The sequence below is a fragment of the Monodelphis domestica genome, chromosome 3 (genome assembly GCF_027887165.1).
Source record: "Monodelphis domestica isolate mMonDom1 chromosome 3, mMonDom1.pri, whole genome shotgun sequence".
NCBI lineage: Eukaryota > Metazoa > Chordata > Mammalia > Didelphimorphia > Didelphidae > Monodelphis > Monodelphis domestica.
This window is the reverse complement of record NC_077229.1, coordinates 8,351,078-8,372,609: the sequence shown is the minus strand read 5'-3', so window position 1 is coordinate 8,372,609 and position 21,532 is coordinate 8,351,078. Positions and strand designations below refer to the sequence as shown.

The 21,532-nt window shown below is 47.2% G+C and overlaps 1 pseudogene; it reads left to right on the top strand.

The window, feature by feature from the left end:
• Positions 1-5,723: 5,723 nt before the first annotated feature.
• Positions 5,724-18,405, top strand: LOC130458161 (zinc finger protein 420-like; annotated as a pseudogene).
• The last annotated feature ends 3,127 nt before the right edge of the window (positions 18,406-21,532 follow it).

Sequence of the window (21,532 nt, the reverse complement as noted above, 5' to 3'; positions counted from 1 at the left end):
TGACATGTATACTATTCTGTGTTTACCCAATTTACTTATGGTTTCCTTCTTTATGTTTAAGTCATTCACCCATTTTGAATTTATCTTGGTGTAGGGTGTGAGGTGTTGATCTAAACCTAATCTTTCCCACACTGTCCTCCAATTTTCCCAGCAGTTTTTATGAAATAGTGGATTTTTGTCCAAAAAGCTCAGATCTTTGGGTTTGTCATATACTGTCTTGCTGAGGTCACTTACCCCGAGTCTATTCCACTGATCCTCCTTTCTGTCTCTTAGCCAGTACCAAACTGTTTTGATGACCACTGTTTTATAATATAGTCTGAGATCTGGGACTGCAAGGCCAACTTCCTTTGTATTTTTTTTTCATTGCTTCCCTGGATATCCTTGATCCTTTCTTCTTCCAAATCAACATTGTTATGGTTTTTTCTAATTCAGTAAAGAAATTTTTTGGAAGTTCCATGGGTATGGCACTAACTAGATGAGTTTGGGTAGGATGGTCATTTTTATTATATTGGCTCATCCTACCCATGAGCAGTTAATGTTTTTCCAATTGTTCAAGTCTAGTTTTAGTTGTGTGGAGAGTGTTTTGTAGTTGTGTTCATATAGTTCCTTTGTTTGTCTCGGCAGATAGATTCCTAAGTATTTTATATTGTCTAAGGTGATTTTGAATGGAATTTCTCTTTCTAGGTCTTGCTGCTGAGCTGTGTAGGAAATATATAGAAATGCTGATGACGTATGTGGGTTTATTTTGTATCCTGCAACTTTGCTAAAGTTGTTGATTATTTCGATTAGCTTTTTGGTTGAATCTCTAGGATTCTTTAAGTAGACCATCATGTCATCCGCAAAGAGTGATAACTTGGTCTCCTCATTGCCAATTTTAATGCCTTCAATTTCTTTTTCTTCTCTAATTGCTACTGCTAGGGTTTCTAGTACAATGGCAAATAATAGACGTGATAATGGGCATCCTTTTTTTACTCATGACCTTAATGGGAATGCGTCTAGTTTATCCCTATTGCAGATGATATTAGTTGATGGTTTTAGATGTATACTGCTTATTATTTTTAGGAATGACCACTCTATTCTTATGTTTTCTATTGTTTTTAATAAGAATGGGTGGTGTATTTTATCAAAGGCTTTTTCTGCATCTATGGAAATAATAATGTGATTTTTGTTGGTTTGCTTGTTGATATGGTCAATTATGTGGATGGTTTTCCTAATGTTGAACCAGCCCTGCATTCCTGGCATAAATCCTACTTGATCATAGTGCTAAAAGGAATAATAAAGTAGAGGAATTCCATGGAGACTGGAACAACCTCCAAGAAGTGATGCAGAGCGTAAGGAGCAGAACCAGGAAAACATTATACACAGAGACTGATACACTGTGGTACAATCGAAGGTAATGGACTTCTCCATTAGTGTCAATGCAATGTCCCTGAACAATCTGCAGGGATCTAAAAAACACTATCCACAAGCAGAGGATAAACTATGGGAGTAAAAACACCGAGGAAAAGCAACTGCTTGACTACAGGGGGGAAGGGGATATGACTGAGGAGAGAATCTAAATGAACACTGTAATGCAGATGCCAACAACATGGAAAGGGGTTCGAATCAAGAACACATGTGATACCCAGTGGGATCGTGTGTTAGCTATTGGAGAGGTGGTGGGAAGGGGCGGGGGGAGGAAAAGAAATGATTTTTGTTTCCAATGAATAATGTTTGGAAATGACCAAATAAAATAATGTTTAAAGTGAAAAAATAAAAGAAAAAAAGGGGATGTGGTGACTGAAGATTGTGCTTCTGATGGAGTTTTTCTTATTTTAAGTTGTTTGGAGTTCAGTGACTTTCCTTCTGAAAGCTCTGGTTTACTACAAGCCTTTCTTTTGTTAATATTAACCTCACCTGACCCAACGTGTCCCATTGATGTCAAATTTTACATGACAGTGAACATTCCTTATATAAGTCGCCAGAGGAAGAATCCCAACTGCCCATGACTCTTTCATGACATATAAATCTCCCACAATGTACTTTTCCATAGATTTGCATACATTATGAAGCTATTAGAAGTCAGGCATTAGTCTAGCACTTGAGAGTCCAGCTCTGGAGATGATGACAGAGGGGGAGAGGCTGGCTCTGTTACAGGAAGATTGAGTAGGACAGTAAGAACAGCAATAGATTGGGATGAAGAGGAGAGGAAGCAGCAACGTCTGGGATCACAGGAAGAAGGAAAAGAAGAGAGTAAACAGGAGGTGGCAAACACAGCTGACCTTTCAGGGGACAGAGACCTCACAAGAAGATGCCTTCTTTTAGCCCTCACAGCCCATGGACAGGTCCTTTGTCATTGGCTACATAAGCCAGTTGTTGGACAGGTTTTCTGTACTTTTAGGGCATTGTTTTTATTTTCAGGATCTGTCCGAGGTACCAATAGATCATTTCATCCCTGTATTTGTGCCCAAGAGCCCATCAGATTCAATAGAAGGTTTACAAGTCAATGCAGACTTTCTGGGGCCAAGCATGCTCAGTCTAAGGAGTTAATCCTGTCTGGGCATTTAGCAAAGATGCTAAAACCAGGTTTTGGACAGAATGGGTTCTTTGAAAGGGATTTTTTGCAATTCGGGTGGAGACAACCCCAAAGAGGTGTATCAAGAGGTAATGGACTAGCTAGGTCCAAAGTCTGGAGGAGTAATAACTAGGAATAACCAGAGCAACATGACCAGATCCTGAGGGAGCCCAGAATACTCTCTGATTGCATACAGTGGAATCGAGGTTCCAGTATACTTAACAACAGGTCCTCCACTGACACTAGAGATCTACATCAATATCCAAGCAGGCCAGGAATGTTGGCCAAAATACTAGAGCTACAATTAACAATCAGATAGACCTCTAACTTATGCAACTAGGGGAAATGAGGCGAAAGATTCGAGGGTTCAGACCAGCTTCCTCCTAGCCCAGGTATTCACTCAGAGAAAGGAGGTGTGAAGCCCTCCATTAAGTCCTTCATTGTGAAACCCAAATCAAGAGTGCCAAGCTCACCAGATGTCAGTGTAGTTGCCTGATTGGTCACTCCAGAGCCCAGGGGTTAGTGTCTTAAGTGTATTCAGGAACAAGAGACAGACAGACAGACGATACATCCAAATACACAAAGCACTAAGCTGTCTCTGAGTTTTATGGATAGGACTGCAAATATAGAGGCCAGCTGACCTCCTGCCCAGAACTGTCCCTAGGCAGATTCTACTTCATGGGTGCTTCTATCTTGTACCTGCTGGGAAATTCTGGGATGGACAACTCAAATATGGTCTGACTTAGTCCCATTATATTAGCATAAATTAAGACAAAATTAACCTGGAGTCAGATGAGTAGACACTGCTGACAGTCGCCATTCAGAGAAGGAACTGTGGCTGATTCTGCTCAGTTCAGCAATGGGGGTCACCTCCATGCCCACAACCTAGCCCATGGAAGCCTTTGTGAAGATATGTCCAAGAGTGAAAATGACTCCCTGTCCAAGGAGGTTGGGGCAAAGCTTGGCCTCATGTTTCCTCTAGTGTCAAATTTTATGGTTGGATGGACTGAATATTAAATTGGTGGTCGCCAGGGAGTTAACTTCTAAATTACAAAATGAACTACTAAAGTAAAATATAATTCATGGTAGTTTATTTGTACAGTACATGGAAGATATTGAGACAGACAGAAAGAGAGAGAGAGAGAGAGAGAGAGACAGAGAGAGAGAGAGAGAGACAGAGACAGAGAGAGACAGAGACAGAGACAGAGAGACAGAGAGACAGAGAGAGGGACACACACACACACACACAGAGATACAGAGAGAGAGAGAGAGAGACAGAGAGAGAGAGAGAGAGAGAGAGAGAGAGAGAGAGAGAGAGAGAGAGAGAGCTTGAGTGAGCTGACTTCCTCTGAACCAGTTAGCAATTCTAACACAGTAGTCAGGGAAAGGAGTCTCAATGGGCCTTTCTCAGAGGTTCACACCTCCACAAAGGGCAAGGAAGGAAGTCAGAAGTCAGCCTTTACACTCACCACAATGACCATCTAAAAGGAAAGCAGCTACAGCCAAGTGTCTTCACTCCAAGTCCCAGTGTCTGTTTTCCCTCCAGCTCAGAGTGATTGTCCTTTCTGTGTGTCTCTGTTTCTACTTTCAAAGAATTCTTCTCTTGTGTCACCTCTCCTAAATTTTACGTCTGCCAATCAGAGCCGACATTCCAGGACTGTCCACTCAATGTATGAAATGGGTGTTCACACCTTTTGTAGTTAGTTCACACCTTCTTCTGGTTAAAGTGGGTAGATCTACTTCAAATACTGAGTTTACACTTTGGGGATTCATAGTTTAATTTTCACAAGCAAGGAAGAGTTAAGTACTTTCATTGGTAGAATCAGGGGATGGCCAAATGCAGTTTTCACACTAACCAGGTACCTTCTCCCTGATGCTGGAGCCTCTAACAAGAGTGAGCCTGGGCCAAGGGAAACTGAGTCACTGCTGTGAGGGGATGCTGTGGACCCCTGGGCTCTCCCTCCATTCCACCAATCATGGTTCTAAAAGCAGATTGATGTCAACTGGTTGGTTGATGATGGGGAGCAGTAGGAGATGCTTTGTGAACAACAAGGGGGGGCAGTTCTAGACCATGAAGAGGAATTGTGTTCCCCCTTTGGGGACCCAAAGGAGGGGTTAAGTGGGGGAGGGACCCCCAGAGGACTCCCCAGGACTTCTCTGGGCTGTCTCAAGCGAGCTCAGGGGGAGGGAGGGAGAGGAGGGTCTCTCCGTAGAGTGCCTGGAAGTGGCTATGAAGATCATCTGATGGAGGCGGCCAGTGAAGGAAATGGGACCTTCCTGCTCTGAGTTCTCGTTTCTCACCACTTAGCCCTAGTTCAGCGGAAACTGCAGAATCTGTACTTGTACTCAGTTGGCCCTTCTGCATCATTTACGGAAGTGCACGGTCTGTGCCTTAGTACAGACCAGTCAGGCCGCTTTGTGCCTCAGTTTACCTCAGTTCACAATTACTTATGGCCGTTTGCAGTGGTGCTGTCCCCCTGGATGAAGGCGTCCCAGAAGGGTAGTGAGACGTCCCCCGCCCTAACGGGGGCACCCCGGGGTCTGGGAATCGGGACCTCCATACCTAGACGAGCTGGATCCCAGCAGCCCCCGGGGGTCCTTCCGCCCTTCCACGCCCAAAGCGCTCCTCTTCTGCCTTGTGCACGGAGGGCCAGTGGAGCCTCCCATTCCGGGGCTGAGACCCCCTCGCACTCCGCTCTTGTTCCTGCGTAGAGGAGAGGATGCCGGGACTCCCTCCCCAAGCTGCTGCCAAGGCCTTGTACGACCCCTTTGCAGCAGAACCTGCGCCCCCACGTGACCCCCGGACTGTGACAGGAGCTGCTGGAAGGTCTCCCCGCCCTATTCAGCCCCCAAAGGGACTCTGTATGACACCAAGGCGGGCCTCCTCCCCCATTACTCCAGAAATTCCTCCGTGGCTCCCTATTACCTCCTCGATCAAAGACAAAATGCCGCATGGCACCCAAAGCCCTTCAGGACTAGCCCGCTCCTTCCTTCCCAGTTTCCTTCGCGGTCTTTCCTCCCCGACAACTAAGCTTAGACTGGCACTGAGCCAGCTCTCTGTGGTCCCGGAGCAAGTTGAAGGGTGGGCGGAGCGAGAGGGGCGTGGTTAGCGCGGGGAGGAAGGCAAGAGGGGCGTGGCCAGAGAAGGCGGCACTAACGCCGGGCTTTCTCCTCCTCCTGCCTGAGGCTCTCTTCTAGCCTCCTACTGACCCCTAGGAGGTCTCAGGCTCCTCCTGGCTCTGCAGGTTGTTCGGGGCCTGGCCACGCCCACATGTCTTTTCTATAAGCGTGGGGGGAGGAGAAGAGGATCTCTTGGGTCCCCCCCGCACTGTCTTAGGCCCAAGAGGAGCTGGCAACTCGGGACGCCTGGGGCCCGGGACCCTTTCCGTTCTTCGGGAAAGCCAGGAGACTGGAGGGCCCTAAACCGAACGCAGTGGCGGCTCTCAGACGCACAGAGAAGGGCGGAGCGGAATGAAGGGGAGGGCTGGGGGGCGGGGAGGGAGGCGGGGTTCACGCTGGAGGCTCCGAAAAAAGGATCGGGAGGAGGGGACACGCAGATGGGAGAGCCAGGCCGAAGGGGCGGAGCGGAGCAATGTAGCTTCTGAACAGGCCGCGCAGAGGCCTCCGGGAACCGGGAAGTGAAGCTCGCCGCCAGCCCCCCTCCTCCTCGCTCCCTGAGCTTTTTCCCGCCTCTACTGCTTAGCTGGCCCTGGATCTGCCTCCTCCCGGCGCCTCCAGCCTTGGTAATTCTGAAGTGATGGCCGGGTACAGCAGCAAAGGGAGCCGGAAGGAGGGGGGGGAGGCAGAGAGCAGGATTGAGTTCGAATCCTCCCGTTTACTAGTCCCTCAGGGGCAGACCCCTCCCCCGGTGCTACTTGGACCCCCCCAAAAGCCGGGAGCCCCGCCCCTCCCCTACGTCCTGGGACCCAGCATTTGCGCGAGGTACAGTTTATCCGGGGCTGCAGCGGTGTTAGACTGGGGTCAACTGTGGCCTTCGACTTATTCTTTGGGATCTTCTTTCCTGCTAAAATGCCTGGGGGTGGGGGTGGGGCGCAGTACCAGAGGTATTTTTACTTCTCCCAGCAATGGAGGCAGAGGAAAGTCACGTGAGGGGCTGACTGGAGGCTGGCAGGAAGGGGAAGAGAATCCAAGATGGGCTGAGGGAGGAGGAGGGCCTTCCCCACCGGGAGGTCTGCCCTCTGCCCAAGGGAGCCCCGAGGAGAATGCAGGGCACGGGGGAGGGCCTGGGTTCCAGTCTAGCCTCAGACCCTTCCTGTATTATTAGCGGCTCCCTTTTTGGCTCTGAACCCCCTGCAAGGGTTTCCTGGCTGGAGGCTGGCTGGGCCCCCTGGCCACCTGGAGGGACCCCGATGCCCATCCGCCAGCCCAAGGGGGCTTCCTGTAGTCCCTCCCCCTCCCCCAGAGCAGGGCTTTGCCTTTGGGCAAGTTTCTTGTCACATTGGGACCTCCTAAGTCTCTTGGCCACTTCCAGGCCTTCTTCCTTCTCCCCCTTCCCCTTTTCCCATCCTCCTCCTGCCCCCACCCACACTGACTCCTCTTCACCTGCCTGATTCTCCTGAGATGATTCAACCCCCAGATGGCCCCTCCTTGTGGGCCTCACATTCCCTCCCCTCCCCTCCCCTCCCCCCTGCTCTCCCCCAGGAGTTCTCTGCTGCCCCCACCTTCCCCATAATGTATCCAGGCAGTCTGAGGGGAGGGAAGGAGGCTCTCCATGCAGGAAGAGGGGTATTCTATCCTGCCCAGCCTGGTGGGGGTGGCCCAGGGGGAAGCCCAACCCTGGGGAGGGGTCTAGGGGCAGAGAGGGGACTTTCCATGGGCCAGGGATGCCTGACCCAGGAGTCCTGACCCCCAACCAGCTAGTACTTAGAGCTTCCTCTGGGCTGCCCTCAGAGGGGTCTCTGGGAGGATCCCTGATCTCTGCCTCCCCCCCCCCAGGAGCCAAAGCCCTTTCTTGGCCCCCTTCTTGGGCCCTTGGCTGCTCTCCGGCAGGCCTTGGGCTCTCCAGCTCCTTCCCATCATGGATTCCCAGCCTCAGCTGTAAGAGGGTCCCTGGCGCCCCCAGGGAAACCCCATCACATCGTGATCCTGGTCAGAGTGCAGAATTCCCCCACCTTGAGGCCCCCAGGGTAGATGGGCTGAGCCAGACCCCAGCTGGAGGGAGATCAGGGTAGCTTTCTTGTGAAGTCCATCTGAGAGCCATTGGCCAGGGAGGGAGTCCAAAGGCAGAGAGGAAGATGGGCTTGTCTATACTGGGGGAAAGAGGGCTGGGATGGGAATCAGTTAAACATTCCCTGGGCCAAGGGAAGAGCTTTGGCTGGAGCTCAATTCAGGGCCCAGAAAGTGGACTGAAGGGGGGAGGGGGCAGGAGCCTGAGTGGGGAGATGTAAAAAGGAATTCTTTATTCCGTTTTTAATTTAACAGGGACCTGGAGCTCCTGCAAAATTAGAGATGTGAAGGGATTCACCAGCTCACAGTTATGGGAAGGAGAAACCATGGACAGGAAGGGGGAAGCATAGAGACAGGAAGTGAGGTAGGAAAAGGCTATAAAGGGGGGCCAGCATCAGTTGGTGGGTTTTTCAGTTGCTGACAATTAGGTCTGGTAGTTGGGGGGAAGTTTACTGCTATGTTGGGCTGGTGTATGGTGGTTGGTTGCTGGAATATAACATTGGACTTGAGCTTAGTGAGAGAACTTTTAGGTTTGGGGGTTTTGGTTTGGGCTGTTGTTCGGTTCTTTTTCTTTCTTGAACTTTTTGGAATGTGGCTGCTCTTTGACAGACCTAATTGGGGGTGGATTAAACACTGATTGTGATGGTTTTGATTGGTCTGGATTTGGTTGGAACTCTGTGGGATGGTTGTTATTAGTGGTAGTTATAGGTAGATATAGGCAGTTTAGGTAGTAAATGGAGGTAGTTATAGGATCACTCGTATAGACTTTAGGCAATTTTCTTTCTCTGCCTCTTTCTTATGTTTCTCTCCTTTGCTATATTCATTTTACTCTATTCTTTGACTATCTCTATTTAACTAAATTGTTCCTTGTAAACCCTGCTAGAAGTTTTCTTTCCTCTGGCTTAGAGGGCTGACATTAAGTTACTCCTCTACTATATTCTCATTAAACCTTAAATGATTCAATGCTTCTCCCTTATTTTGTCCAAACTCCTAATTTAAGCCTTACAGAGATGAAGCTGGACAAGGTGGAAGAGCTTCTCCAGAGGGACTCACTGGGGCTGCTTTGCTGCCTGTACAGGAAGCCTGGAGTGCCGGGGATGGCCTTGGAGAGGGACAAACTCCCAGCCGAGGTAAGTGCATTCTGGCTCCAGATGGGAGCCCCCCCCTCAGCCAGGGAGGCCCTTCCCTGTCTCTGACACAAGATTGCTGGGAAGCTTCTGGCTCCTTCCTGCTGGGCCATGTCTGTCCCCACGTCCCAAGCAGGAAGAATAGCCCTTCCTGACCCTCTTCTTGCCTTTGGGAGTGATTCCTGGGCCCTTGGACAGCTCAGACCCCAAGAGTTCCCATCAGTTGCTGGCTCCCATATTGGATTTCTCCCTTGGCACAAGTAAGAGGCGAGGACAATCATTGACTCCTTCTTCCCTGAATAGGTATCCTGTCTTTGCTCTCTGCTTGTCTGGCTGCACTCGCACCCTCTTCCTCTGCTTCTTTTTACCTGTTCCCTCTTGTGTCTGGCCTGGAGCAGAGCCTGAGGGTGTCCTTTGGTCTGTGCCATCTTCAAGGAAGACTTTGTTCCCTTGTGCTGCTCATTGGCTTCTGCCTGGAATCTTCCCGGGTCTCCCAGTCCTCCAAGTGCCACAGTGGACACCCCCACCCCTACTCAGGACTAGTAGACTGTAGGCACCAAGTTTCTCTGGCCTTAATGTGAGTCCTCATCTCCCTTCAGCCACATGAACATTCATCAGTGGAACCCCCTTCTACATCAAGGCAGGACCTCCATCCTTTCTCCATCTTCTCAGGCTTTGCCTTCTCCTCTGTACCTCCTCCCCTGTATGCTCCTCTCTTTCTGAGATGATAGACCACCTCCTCAGTCCTCCTTTCAGTCCTGTCTGCAGCCTTTCATGCTTTGGGCCCATCTCTCCTCTCTGATATTCTCTTTCTCTGGGGTTTTAGGTCAGGGTTCTCTCTGTCCTGGATTAGCTCCTCCATCTCTGCCCTGTGATTCTCTGTCCTCTCTGCTGACTCCTCCTCTAGATCTTGTAACACTAGGCTTAGGGTGAGGGAGTTGCTCCAGCCCTGTCTTTGGCCCTCTACTCTTCTCCTTCTGAGCTTCTGCACTTGGTGATCTCATCAGCTACCAGGGATTCAAGCACCACCTCTCTGCTGATGAGTCTCAGATCTCCATTTTCTGCTCCAATCTCTGTGCGGATCTCCAGGCTTTTATCTTTAATCTCCTTACAGGTATTTGAGTTCAGTGTGTCCCAAGCACATTGTTCTCTCTCACCTAGACAGAACCCCCCACCTTCTCTGGAGCTGTATCCTCCTAGTCCCTCTGGTTCAAAACCAAGGAGCCTTCTTGCCTCCTCACTGTCCCTTACCTACATATCCAATATGGCGCCAGGCCCTGTCAGTTTCACCTTTGCAGCATTTCTCCAATGTGCCCCCTTCTGTGCTGTGTCACTGGTGGAGGCCCATATCACCTCTCTGCTGGACTATTAAGACATCCTGCTGCTGGCTCTGTCTCCCCTAAGGCTCTTCCCACCCCAAGCCCTCCTCCATTCTTCCACCAGAGTGATTTCCCTACAGCTCAGTTATGATTGTGTCACTCCCCTCCTCCGTAACCCCCAGTGGCTCCATGTTCCCTCCAGGGTCAAATACAAACCATTCTGTTTGGTGTTCAAAGCCCTCTTTCACATCTTCTCATTCATTACTCCCCAGTCTGTATTCTTGGATCTAGGGTGCCTGGCCTCTTGGATTCCCTCAGCTGGAGACTTTAAAAAGAAATCCTTACTTTCTGTCTTAAGAGTTGATGGTGAGCATCTCTTGGGAGGCAGCAGATGGCTAAGAGGTAGGCAATTGGGGGTGACTGGCTTACGGGAGGTCATATAGGTAGGAAGTGTGAGAGGTCATATTTGATCCCAGGACCTTCTCTCTCTAGTTCTAGTTCAGTATTCACAAGCACCTAACTGCCCCAGAATGGAAAATATGGGGAGTGGTGGGGGCGGGTTAATTCTTACCTGCCATCTTGGGATCAGTTCTAAGATAAATATGACTGATGAGGGTCAGGCAGTCAGAGTTAGTGACTTACCCAGGATCACATAGCTAGGAAGTGACTGAGGTCACATTTGAACCCAGGTCTTCCTGACTCCAGATCTGGCACTCTATCCACCATGTGATCGGGCTGTGTCTACTTCCAGGCATTTTCCATGGCTTTACATCATGTCTGGAATATTTTCCCTCCACATTTCATATCACTGATCTCTTTAAACTTCCTCTAAGTCCCAGCTAAAGACTAGAAACTTTCTGCAGGAAACTTTCCCTGGTCCCTCTGGGTCACAGTGCCTTCATTCTTTCAGTTCTTGCCCATTTCTCCTAGGCAGAGCTTGCTGGGTGTCCCTGTGTCTGTGTATTGTCTCCCCCTGCACTGAGAGCTTCTGGAGGACAAGGACTGACCTTTGCCTCTTGGGGAATCCCCAGAAGGGCAGAACAAGAGCTGAATGTAGAAGGGATGGAAATGACAGTTTCCAGTCCTTGAGGTGCCTCCTTGTGTCCCCATCTTCTCTGTATCTGCCTCCTCTTCTCTCCTGTGGTTCTGTAGTCCAACACAAGCAGCATCCTCCTGGAGCTGAAGGGAGGCCACAGGAATCTTCCCAGGATCCCCTCTGTCTTTGCCTTCACCTTTAGCCCCCCTGAGTTTCCTCCTTCCTCCCTTTCTCCTTGTCTGTAGTTCTTACAAGAATCCTCTTTCTGGTCTCTCTGCTGTTCTGCTGCTGCTGCTGTTGTCTTCATTCACTCCTCCTGCATATCTGCTGCTCGGGGTATTCAAGAAGCAAATGATCTCTTCCCTTCTGGGTCTCTTCCTAAAAACTCTCCAGACTCCTCTTCTCTAGTGTACATCTGCTCTTCTGTCCAGCATTCTGAAGCTCACATTTACAGGTGTTGGGAGTGAAATTTAAACGGAGGGCAAACTGAGGAAGCTCTCCCAGGACGACAAGCAGGGGAATGCTACCTGTCAATAAAAGAGGTCAGGGGCTCCCCTCTGTTAATGCTCCCTAAGCAGAAGGCTAGGTCTCTATGATAGGTTTGGGGGAGCAAAGAACAAAGAACAGACATGGTAAGTGATGTCTGTCATAGAATGGTCATAGAGCTGGGAGGATCAGGGACATGTGACTGACCGGAATAATCGGTAATAAGGGCCAGCAGCGCCCCAGCCCTCCTTCTGTCCTCAGACTAAGCAGAGATTCTGGTGTGAGTCCAGTGCAAGGTCAGGACCCTGATTTTGGGCAGGAAACCAGCCCTGTCTGAGATTGGTTGGGGGTGTGGAAAGACTAACCTGACTCCCTGGGGCTTGCCTGAACCTTCCAAGGCCAGCGAATGCCTTGAAATGAGGCCAGAACAGTGATGAGGTGCCTAAGAGCTGGATTCTGCACTTCCCCCATTACAGGCTGGCTGAGTGTAGAGCTAAGCCAGGAGGCAGAGAAGCAGGACTCAGGGAGTTACCCTACAAAAGCAGTTACTGGTCAAGAGGATCAATAAGTCAATGATCTGAGATCAGCTCAGCCTTCTCTGAGGATGGGTCACCCGGGCTGCATCCTGAGTCCCCAAGCTCTGTGGAGCACCTTCTCTCCTTTGTCGTGCCTTCCACAGAGTTATAAGTAAAGAAGGATCTGTGGGCTCATTACCAGATTGGAGAGCATTTATTGGGGGAGAGAGAGAGAGACATGGAGAGAGGGAGGGAGGGAGACAGAGGGAGAGAGAGAGAGAGATGGGGGGAGAGAGAGAGAGGGAGGGAGGGAGACAGAGGGTGAGGGAGAGAAAAGAGAGAGGGGAGAAGGAGAGGGAGAGACAGAGAGGGAGAGACAGCGAGCTCAGCCTTTCTAGATCTCCATTCAGCTTGCTCAGGCTTGGCTTGCCAGAGATCAAGAGATCAGGGAAGCTTAGAGACAAACCCCCAGCCCAGAGAGCCAGTCAGTTCCGGGGTGGTAGAAAAACCCCCTCTCCTCCCCTCTCCTGCCTTTTACCTTTCCCCCACTCACCCCCTCCGTGGCTCTGGCTCTGGCAGGTTGGTGACTCACACTGATGCTGGCTGTCCTGGGACACAAAAACAGGGCCACAGACACATGACTGACTCCTACTTCCCACCCTGGGGCCCTGGGATCCAGGCTGCCCTGGAGGTCCCCTAGAGGTTTCCCCTCACACACTATAGACTCCTCAGCATCCCTCCAGAGCCTCCTAGAGCTGCTCTTCTCAAGCCTCCTTTGGGCTCTTACAGACTCAGCTTCTAGTGCTGTCTCTGACACTGACAAAGGGCGGCACCTTTGGCCCTTCACTCCTCTGTGGGTCAGTTTCCTCCTGTGACTGTCCAGAGGTGGGCTCTTCCTTGTGATGTGAGTTTCAGCCCTCTGTGCTCTCTCTTGGACTCCTCTAGGAGGTGGTGACATTCCAGGATGTGGCTGTGGACTTCACTTGGGAGGAGTGGAGCCTCTTGTCTCCTCCCCAAAAGGAGCTGTACAGGGAGGTGATGCTGGAGAATGCCCGGAACCTGCTCTCTGTGGGTAAGGAGCCCTCTCCTGCCCAAGTCTGCCATCCAAGGGAATGTCGCCCTGAGCAGCAGGCAGGTGTGGAAGCAGTTTTCAGGCATGAGGAAGGGACGAGGACTGGTATGGCGAGTCCCTGAGCCAGGGCCCTCCTGCTGCCTGGTTCTCATGTAAAAGGACTTTGTGTGGTGTAATGGGACCTTGGGGGATCCCTTTGGTGTTCGTGTAGTCCAATGTCAAATGCGTGTTGGAGGGTCTCAGACGTAGAAGTATTCTCAGCGTTGAATCCCTCTCATCCCTCCCTGGCCCGGAATTTGTCTTCCAAACCCCTCTGGGAAAGCTCTTCTGGAGGATTTTCCTCCCACCTTCTTCCCCTCTAGGGTGGATCTACTATTGGGGATCTTTATCTCTTTAACCAGCAGAAACTTATAGCTCTCAGCTCCTTGGTGTCCCCAGGAGACATGATTTGTCCTTAGTCTTCCTTCTGATTGCCCTACACCTCCAGCACACCCAGTAAGGAAGGCAGGCAAAGGATAAAGCATTCATAATGACATGCTCTTAGCCTGGGATTTTATCTAGGGTTTTCTCTGTAATTTTCTGGCACTTCTTCCTCACTTTCATGTTCCTAATTCAGTGCCACAATTACCCCCATTTTCCAGATGAGAAAATACATTCAATAAAGTAGCTTGTTCTGAAGCACCCACATAGGAGGTACTTGTGGTGAAATGTAAACTGAGGCCCTCCTGCCTCTGATTTGCAGCTCCTTAGCCCTCTCCTTCTGGCTGCCTCTCAGTTCCTGGTAATGGAAAACTATGGCCTGAGTACAGGCTTCTCTGAATTAAATCCCCTAAAACCTATCATTCTGGTTCTAGATTGGTTCCCTAAACATCTTCCCCATTCCTCTCCCTTCCCTAAATGCTGGGGAGACTATCCTCCAGCAGTCCTTGTAAGCCTCCTATAGGCCCTGCTTGCCCTTCTCTGTGATTATCAAGATGAATGGACTGACTGAGAGACAGCATTGAATCCAAAGAGGATTGTTGAGTTCCCCAGGAGAGGAGGCAGAGACTCCCCAAGAGAAGAGTCCAGGAGGCTCGTAGAGGTGTCAAGGAGGGAGGAGCAGGCAGGGTGTTGGGAGGAGAGCTGATCCCTTGAGGTTCCTGTGTCTGGGGCTTCATAGTGAAGCAGAACACTGACCCTTGGAGCCATTTTGGGACGTCAGGAGTTTCTTCCAGAATGGACTCAAACAGGGTGGGATGTGGGCTACTGCTCATTCCAGGTCCCCCAAGAGGGTAACAGGTACATCCTACTCTGGGCTCCTGCATTACAAACCCTAAGAGATAAGGGCAGACTGCTGCAGGAACCCCATGGACAGAGTCTCAGAGTGCAGTCACTGGCTAGATTTAGGAGAAGGAGGACCCGACTTGGAATTCTTGGGCAAGTCACGGAACCCCCTGTACCTCAGTTTCTCTCTCTGTAAGATGATGCTATTGGACTCCATTTCCTATCACTTCCCTTCAGTATTTTGGGATCCCAGCTGCAGGGAAACCAATCACAGGAGGGAAGGCTCTGAAGGGAAGGAGCACTAGAGAGGTCTAGTTTCACTCTGAGATGATCCAGGGATAAAGAATTGTTGGGGAATGGAAATCTATTTAGTTCAACAGGGAAATCAGGAACTAGAGGAGTGAAGAGATTGATAGTTAAAGGAGAAAAGTAGTCTAAGGAGGAAATAATCCAAATTCTAAAGATAAAAATAAACACCATTTGCATATGGGCCCTATTATGTGTCATACACTTTATCAATATTATCTCATTAGATCCTCATAGGAACCCCAGGAGTCACTAATTATTATTACGTTCATGTTATAGTTGCGGAGCCTGAGACCAGCAGAGCTCCTGTGACTTGCCCAGGCTTAAAAGTCCTGGCAAGTTTCTGAGGTATGATGAGAGTGCACCACCACCCATATTGGGATTCTTAAGAAGAATATCATAAAAGTGCCAGCATCTATATGAGGTGGGAAAGAAAAAAGAGATTTGTAGGAGCTTTCTTGCCTGTTTCTTCATAAATGGATCAAGGACTGAACTTGCTCTATGAGACATATTTTTATACATGGAAAATGCCATCTTTTTGTAGTAGGAGTTTAAGAGTAGGGAACAGAACAAAATATTTTGTGCATTGAATGAATGCTAAAAAGAGTGCTGAATTTCTTCATCTGATCTCAGATACTGGGGAAAAAAAATAAGGTTGACAGCAATCACAAACGGAATTCCATCATGCTTACAAAGAAGCTGGATGATGAAATGGAAATGTTTGGTCTACATGCACCCAGTGGTGTCTACCTAGGATGAGAGGATTGAATGTATAGACAGTGAAAACCAAAGCAAAAAGATTGAAATGGAATGGTCTAGTACCGTGGACAGAGCATGTCTAGCCACAGGATTTGGTCTCAGCTGCCAGGATTTTGGGTCAAGTCACCCATCCAACCTTTTCTGAGTCACGGTCCAAGTTAGGAATATAATACAGCTAGCTTGTCCGGAATCCCAGATTTCTTATGAAGAGTCTGTGAGATCACATGAGAGCCTCCTTATTATTTAAATTGTTCTTTAGCTTTGAGACCATGGTATTTTCAAAGGATGGATTGTTCCCATTTTCGTTGGAAGCCTTCTTACCTGAGGAAATAAGATATAAAGCAGGTTATTTTCTGACAGTGAAGGAAATGAGATAAAAGTTATATATGTGTATATGTTGCTTTATATGTATGTTTTACTGTTTGTTTCTTTTAGAAAGAGAGATCAGACCTGAAATGAAACTGACTATAACAGAGGTAAGCCACTCTGTGGAAGAAATGAACCTGCAAAGATTCATGAGTGATTGTCCCGATAACTTTGCTTTCAGAGAATTCTGTGTTGCACCTCAAAATTCATCTCATATTGAACATCAAGGAATTCACTCTGGGGAAAAATCTAGTGAAGATAATCAATGCAGAAAGACTTTTATGCAAAGGGCCATTCCTGTGGGACATCAGAGAATGCACTCTATTAAGAAACCTTATGAATGCAAGCAATGTGGAAAGACATTCACCTGTTACTCAGATCTAGCTAGACATCAGAGAATCCACACTGGAGAGAAACCTTATAAATGCAACCAATGTGGAAAGTCATTCAGTCGGAGGTCCAGTGTTGTTGTACATCAGAAAATCCACTCTGGGGAGAAACCTTATGAATGCAAACAATGTGGAAAAACATTTCGTTGGAACTCCTATCTTGCTAAACATCAGAGAATCCACACTGGAGAGAAACCTTATGAATGCAATCAGTGTGGGAAAACATTTCATTTGAAGTCCAGTCTTGTTAAACATCAGAGAATTCACACTGGAGAGAAACGTTATGAATGCAAGCAATGTGGAAAAACATTTCATTGGAACTCCAGTCTTGTTAAACATCAGATAATCCACACTGGAGAGAAACCTTATGAATGCAAACAATGTGGAAAAACATTTAATCAGAGTTCCCGTCTTGCTATACATCAGAGAATCCACACTGGGGATAAACCTTTTGAATGCAAGCAATGTGGAAAGAGATTCTCAGAGAACTCCAGTCTTGGTGTACATCAAAGAATCCACACTGGGGAGAAACCACATGATTGCATTCAATGTGGGAAGCGTTTCAGACTGAGCTCACATCTTGCTGTACATCAGAGAATCCACTCTGGGGAGAAACCTTATGAATGCAGCCAGTGTGGAAAGACATTCAGTCGAAGCTCCAGTCTTGCTGTACATCGGAAAATTCACTCTGGGGAGAAACCTTATGAATGCAACCAATGTGGAAAGCCATTCAGTCAGAGCTCCAGTCTTGCTGTACATCAGAGAATCCACTCTGGGGAGAAACCTTATGAATGCAACCAATGTGGAAAGACATTCAGTCGGAGCTCCAGTCTTGCTGAACATCAGAGAATCCACACTGGTGAGAAACCTTATGAATGCAACCAATGTGGAAAGACATTCAGTCAGTGCTCCCATCTTGCTAGACATCAGAGAATCCACACTGGGGAGAAACCTTATGAATGCAACCAATGTGGAAAGACATTCAGTATGAGCTCCAGTCTTGTTGTACATCAGAGAATCCACTCTGGGGAGAAACCTTATGAATGTAACCAATGTGGAAAGGCATTCAGTATGAGCTCCAGTCTTGCTGGACATCAGAGAATCCACTCTGGGGAGAAACCTTATGAATGCAACCAATGTGGAAAGGGATTTAGTATGATCTCCCATCTTGTTGAACATCATAAAATGCATACTGGGGAGAAACTTTATAATTGCAAGAAATGTGGAAAGACATTCAATGAGAGTTCCTATCTTGCTAGACATCAGAAAATCCACACTGGGGAGAAACCTTATGAATGCAACCAATGTGGAAAAACATTCAGTCGGAGCTCCAGTCTTGCTGTACATCAGAGAATCCACACCGGGGAGAAACCTTATGATTGTAAGAAATGTGGAAAGATATTCATTCTGCGCTCCCATCTTGCTAGACATCAGAGAATCCACTCTGGGGAGAAACCTTATGAATGCAACCAATGTGGAAAGACATTCAGTCAAAGCTCCAGTCTTGCTGTACATCAGAGAATCCACTCTGGGGAGAAACCTTATGAATGCAACCAATGTGGAAAGACATTCAGTCGGAGCTCCTATCTTGCTAGACATAAGAGAATCCACTCTGGGGAGAAACCTTATGAATGCAACCAATGTGGAAAGGCATTCAGTATGAGCTCCAGTCTTGCTGGACATCAGAGAATCCACTCTGGCGAGAAACCTTATGAATGCAACCAATGTGGAAAAACATTCAGTATGAGCTCCAATCTTACTGTACATCAGAGAATCCACTCTGGCGAGAAACCTTATGAATGCAACCAATGTGGAAAAGCATTCAGTCGGAACTCCAGTCTTGCTGTACATCAGAGAATCCACACTGGGGAGAAACCTTTTGAATGCAAGCAATGTGGAAAGACATTCAGTATGCGCTCCTATCTTGCTAGTCATCAGAGAATCCACACTGGGGAGAAACCTTATGAATGCAACCAATGTGGAAAGACATTCAGTCGGAACTCCCATCTTGCTGTACATCAGAGAATCCACTCTGGGGAGAAACCTTTTGAATGCAACCAATGTGGAAAGACATTTAGTCAGAGCTCCTATCTTGCTGAACATCAGAGAATCCACACTGGTGAGAAACCTTATGATTGCAAGAAATGTGGAAAGACATTCAGTCTGCGCTCCCATCTTGCTAGACATCAGAGAATCCACACTGGGGAGAAACCTTATGAATGCAACCAATGTGGAAAGACATTCAATCAGAGTTCCTATCTTGCTAGACATCAGAGAATCCACACTGGGGAGAAACCTTATGAATGCAACCAATGTGGAAAGGCATTCAGTCAGAGGACAAATCTTGCTGAACATCAGAGAATCCACACTGGGGAGAAACCTTATGAATGCAACCAATGTGGAAAGATATTCAGTCTGAGCTCCTATCTTGCTAGACATCAGAGAATCCACACTGGGGAGAAACCTTATGAATGCAACCAATGTGGAAAGACATTCAATCAGAGTTCCTATCTTGCTGTACATCAGAGAATCCACTCTGGAGAGAAACCTTATGATTGCAAGAAATGTGGAAAGACATTCGGTCAGAGCTCCTATCTTGCTGTACATCAGAGAATACACACCAGGGAGAAACCTTAATAATAGAAGATATGTGGAAACATGTTCACATGCAGCTCCAGTCTTGCTATTGTGTGAAGGAAATTTACCCAACACCACGCCCCCTTTCTGGGGCAGTATATACCTTGTGTGAGCCTGAACTTCATCCCGGTGAGGATTATGTGATAGAATCCATTGAGTGAGGATAGAATGGCAACAAGAAAAAGGCCGCAATAGAGTTGAGAGATCAGGAGATGACAACAAGGTGATGTCCCGTGCAGTGCCCCCTGGACTGGCCCCTGGCCACACTGGCAAAAATGATAGCCATAGTTGGCTCCTGGGATGAAATTTGTAAGTTAGTGGTGTAAAAATGGAGATTTTGATCCCTAGACTTCAATCCCCAGAAGTCCTTGGTGTTTCCCTAAATTCCCTATTATCTCACCTCAGTCTCCACCTGGGCGAGATCACAATGAGTATTTAATTGGCAGTCTCTGCCTCCATCTCACTGGGCCATTGCAATAATGGGGTAAGTAAGCTAAGTGTGAGCACTCTGAATTGGCTAATTAGCCCTACCACGTGGTTTCTTATTTTCTGTTGTCTTTATTCCTTGATTTCTAATAATCCTTAATAAATCTCATAAAATACAATATTTTAATAATTAGAGATATTTTAATTTTTTTAAAGATAGCCTAGATAATTTTTTAAGCCACGTTTCTCCAAGGCTTTTCAGCAAAGCCTCTTGATGTACTCTCACCTGCTGCCTGTTTGCCTGCTTCTGCAATTGTCTCTATTCATCTGCATTGGACCTGCTTGACCCAGATTGCTCTCCTGGTCCCAACCTGCTTCTGCCCTGCCCCAACTGATCTCCAGCCTCTCAACTAGATCTCCCCAGGCCAGCCCCAGGACACAGACTTCTAGTAGCTGCCCCTTGGTTTTCAGAATCAGAAACCAGCTGGTTAAAATGGGGGTGTCTTTTGCTTATGCTATAATTAGCCTCCACATGGCAGGGAACCACAGCATGGTGGAATGATGAGAAGGTAGAGACTTTTCAAAACGGGAAGTATGGAGTATTCTATGAGAGAGCAGTGCATCACCTATTACAAACAGCCTCCAGTTTTAGGGTTTTTTTTTGTTTGTTTGTTTGTTTTGAGTGCACTCATCCTTTCATTAATTTCACCTGAAATTCAGGAAAGGAATTCGTCTCTCTGCAACTCTTTGCCATTTGGCCCTGCCCAATTTGAGATTCCAAAAACCCACCCTCACTATGGATGGGCAGCTGGGTGGCTCAGTGGATTGAGAGCCAGGCCTAGAGATGGGAGGTCCTGGGGTAAAATCTGGCCCCCGACACTTCCTAGCTGTGTGACTCTGGGCAAATCACTTGACCCCCATTGCCTACCCCTTACCAATCTTCTGCCTTGTAACAAATCCCATATTTCTGATAAATAATATCTCAACGGATAAAAACTACAACCAAAAAACCCCCCAAGGAACCTTAATGAGACTGGAGATTATATTTTAAGGCATTTCAGACTCCAATGTTGTTGTTTTTTTTTTAATCTTGATTTTATTACATTTTACTGATTGTTTTGTTTGAGATTTTATTTTGTTGGTTTTAAATTCATATATTAATGTTTTCAATACTATTCTGTTACACTGAATCATTTTAATGTACTGGGTTTTTAACTACTGTTATATTCTTTTGCTTTTCACCTATAACTACACTGAACAAATATTGAATAAGCCCATATAAAAACAAATTTTTTCTACTTTTGACTTTGTAAATTGTTTCATAGAGAATGGATGGACTTCTTTGCAATTGTATAACAACCTTTGAAAAATTTAATGAGCTAAAGGTCTCAAATTGATTTTAAGGGTACTTTAGACGTGATTTTTAGATTTTTTTCAACTCTGCTCATTTTTTCTGCCTCTAATAGAAGGTAAGGTCCATTTTAGTAGCTGAGGTGAAATACAATTTTAATCCCCACCTCCCACCTTTATAAAAAATGTGAATGAATGGGACATCACAGTCTCATACCAAAGGAGCTGGGAAGTTAATCCCAGGGCATGGTACCCATGGATGACTCCCAGAAGAGGAGCATCTCTCATTTATATCTTCAGCTCACTTTACCCAACATCAACAGTACAGTGGTTTTTGATTTTTTTTTCCCCTAGGCTCCTCTGCCACATTTTTGAAAGATATCTGTATTACTTGTGGATGTTCTAGACACAAATGAGTTTAACTTGGTTCAAAAATGTATTTGCCAAGGTCGAAAGATTTGCTACACCTAAAAAAAACTGTGACCAATATCCATCAGTTCATAGTCTTTAAATAAAAATGCCATACATCAACTTATGTGAAATATGATAGTGGGTTTGTTTGCTATTGTAATTAACTGGGTATTGTGAATTTTGGGGATTTGCTGTACTACTGTTCTTTATTTTTTTAAAAAACTGTTACTTTGTGAAATTAATTCATTTCCTCATACTCACAGTGGATCATGGCCAGGTATGAAGAGGAAATGGATCTCTAGTTTGGTGAGAAACTTTTGTATTCTACA